The sequence below is a fragment of the Triticum dicoccoides genome, chromosome 2B (genome assembly GCF_002162155.2).
Source record: "Triticum dicoccoides isolate Atlit2015 ecotype Zavitan chromosome 2B, WEW_v2.0, whole genome shotgun sequence".
Taxonomy (NCBI): Eukaryota; Viridiplantae; Streptophyta; class Magnoliopsida; order Poales; family Poaceae; genus Triticum; species Triticum dicoccoides.
In genome coordinates this window covers 271,630,177-271,633,382 of record NC_041383.1, presented here as the reverse complement: position 1 = coordinate 271,633,382, position 3,206 = coordinate 271,630,177, and positions in this window count along the sequence as shown.

Below are 3,206 nucleotides of genomic sequence, written 5' to 3'. Positions count from 1 at the left end.
GGGAGTGGCGGCGAGGTAGAGCACCAAGGACTCGAGAGGGCCCGGTGCCACCATCACCGGAGGGCTAGTCAGATATTTCTTGAGGTCTTGAAACGCTTGGTCGGCCTCCTGTGTCCACTCAAATGGGTCCTTATTCTTCATCAGCTTGAAGAATGGCAGGGCATGCTCCCGCAGCTTAGATATGAAGCGTCCTAACGCAGTCATGCGATCGGCGAGATTCTGTCTTCGATTGCCTTGACCTTCTCCGAGTTGGCCTCGATCCCCCTGTGGGACACGAGGAAGCACAATAGCTTGCCAGAAGGGACGCCAAACATGCACTTCTCCGGGTTAAGTCGCAGGTCCACCTGGCGGAGGCTCGCGAAGGTTTCCTCCAAATCCTGGATCAAGGTCCTTTCCTCCCGAGATTTCACCACAATGTCGGCGACGTAAGCCTCGGTGTTTTTCCCGAGCTGCCGGCCTAAGGCGATGTGCATCAGCCACTGGAAGGTCGTGCCCGCGTTGCGCAACCCGAATGGCATGCAAGTGTAGCAGTACACTCCACATGGGGTCAGGAAGGTTGTATTCTCCACGTCTTCTACCGCCATCTTGATTTGGTGATAACCTAAAAACGGATCCAGGAAACACAACAGGTCGCACTCGGCAGTGGAGTCGACAATCTGGTCGATGCGGGGGAGTGGGAACGGATCTTGAGGGCAGGCCTTGTCGAGGTTGGTGAAGTCAATGCACATGCGCTCCTTTCCTCCTTTTTTGTCACGACAACGAGGTTCGCGAGCCATTCGGGGTAGCGAACCTCGTGAATAACACCTGCTACCTCTAGCTTGCAGGTCTGGATGATGAAGGCCTGCTTCTCGGTGGACGGCCGCCTCGCCTTCTGCTTCACGGGGCGTACATTGGGGCACACATTTAGGTGATGCTCAATCACCTCCCTTGGGACCCCCGCTAGCTGCTTGGGTTCCCATGCAAACACCTCCTTGTTCGAGCGAAAAACCTTCACTAGCGCCTCCTCCTGGTCAGGGTCGAGGTTGGCACCTATGGTGAAGGTGGCTCCCGAGGACCCGTCTTCCTCAACTGGCACCTGCTTGGTCTCCGCCTTGTCCTGAGTGAACATCTGCTTCTTCTTGGTCAGTGCAGCCCCCTTGACATTGGAGGTGTCCGCGTCGGCAGGCTGCGCCGCCGCGACGGTCTTGAGGGAGAGCTTGAGTGCCAGTAGTGCCTCCTTGGTATCTCCAGCCACGGTGAGGACGTCGATGCTCCCGGGCATCTTCATGAGGTTGTAGGTCGGATGGGTCATTGCCATGAACTGAGCCAAGGCAGGGTATCCGAGGATGGCATTGTACGGGAGGCCGATGTGGGCGATGTCGAAGTTGACCAGCTATGTGAAGTAGTTGTCGTGGGTGTCGAAGGTCACAGGAAGGCAGATTTGCCCCAGGGAGCTGGAGGAACCGCCTTCGATGCCCGAGAAGGGCTTGCTGGGTCGGAGCCGTTCCAGCGGTCCATGGAGGAGGCTGAAGGCCTCCACCGAGAGCATGTTGAGGCCAGCATCACCGTCAATGAGGGTTTTGGTGATGGCCACTCGGACAGATGGTAGGCGTGCAGAGCATCGGGAGCGCTCCCGAGCTGGCGGTGTTGACGGGGAGATTGTCCGAGCTAAAGGTCAGGTCGGCCTTGGGTGCCACCCAACCCGGGGGAGCTCCTTGCCGTGCGAGGGCGACGCCGATCTAGGGAAAGAATGGCCTGGCATGGCAGTCTGAGGGTGGCGCCTGCGAGCCGCCCAGGAGAGCTGCGATGACCGGGGGCGCCGGCACAGCATAGTGGGTGAGGAAGAGGTCGCGCAGTTCCTCCCAGAAGGCCACAGAAGATGCCAACAGGTTGAGCAGCCAAGTGCGCGGGACGCCAGTGAAGGCCATGGGAAACCAGTTGGCCATGACCTTGTCATCGCCTTCAGCCTTGAGGACGGCCTCCTCGTATGCCAGCAGGAAAACCAGCGGGTCCACCGCGTCGTCATAGCGTGGTGGCATCTCTGGCTTGAACTTGCACGGCCATTGCACCTGCCACAAGGTGGGGGCCAAGGCTCGGAGCCCCCTGGTGCCGGTCATCGAAGCCAGAGGCGTGATGCCCGCCATGAGGGCGTAGCGCAGTGTTGATGGAGAGCGTGTCAAGGGAAGGAAGAGCTCCGGTGCACCCCTACCTGGCGCGCCAAATGTCGGATATCGGGTTCTGGCAAAACCCTTAAGGTTCGAAATCTAGGGTGCGCACGAAGATCTCCTCCTACCGAATCTCGCTCTAAGCCTCGCCGCGATCCCTAAGCAAGATCGACGAACAACACAAGAGACACAAGATTTATATCGTTTCGGGCCACCGTTGTGGTGTAATGCCCTACTCCTGTGTGTGGTGGTGGATTGCCTCTTAGGCTGATGATGAACAGTGCAGAGGAAGAACAGCCTCGCGAGGAGAGGTGTTTTTGTGCTTGGTGGTGTGCTTGAGGAGGAATCGATTCGTCCTCTCTATGGTGGTGGCTAGCCCTATTTATAGAGGCCCTGGTCCTCTTCCCAAATATTGAGCGAGAAGGGATCCAACAACGGCCATTTTGAAAGGGGACAACAAGTACAAGCTATCCTGACTAAAGGTGGTCTTCGCCTGCCAAAGGTGCTGGTGATGACGCCGTCTTGGGCTCCACGGTGACCTTCGTCCTGCCGCTCTGCTGGTCTTGGTCTCGTTGCACCGATATGGAAACCTTTGCCTGATGCCTCGGTACTCCGCGCCTGCGCTTGCCTCCTTTGCACCAAAGAGTAAACGAGGACACTGCGCAGGCTGGTGCCCACCTGGCACCCGCCTGGTCTTGATCGTCATGGCTTGCGTCTCGTGAGGTACCCCTTGCCTTGATCTCTCTGCCTCCTCGCGAGCCTACCTGGCGAGGCCACTCCTGAAGAGGCTTTGTGTCGTCGGCCCCGCGAGGCTTGGCCCCTCACGAGGGTCTTGAGCGTTGGTTGATGAAGACGGGCCATACAGGGCCACTGGTTGAGCCACGCAGCAGGCCGCAGGCAGGCAAGTCTAGGGACCCCCATTCCCAAAACGCCGACATGCCCTTATTGGGTATTACGAGTCACCAGGCCCGGTGCAGTCCGCCTGGAGACCGAAGATGCCATTCTAGTGAGCAAGTCCTAGAATATCGAGCATCTTCACAAGTTTTACCCATAAGGCGCGGT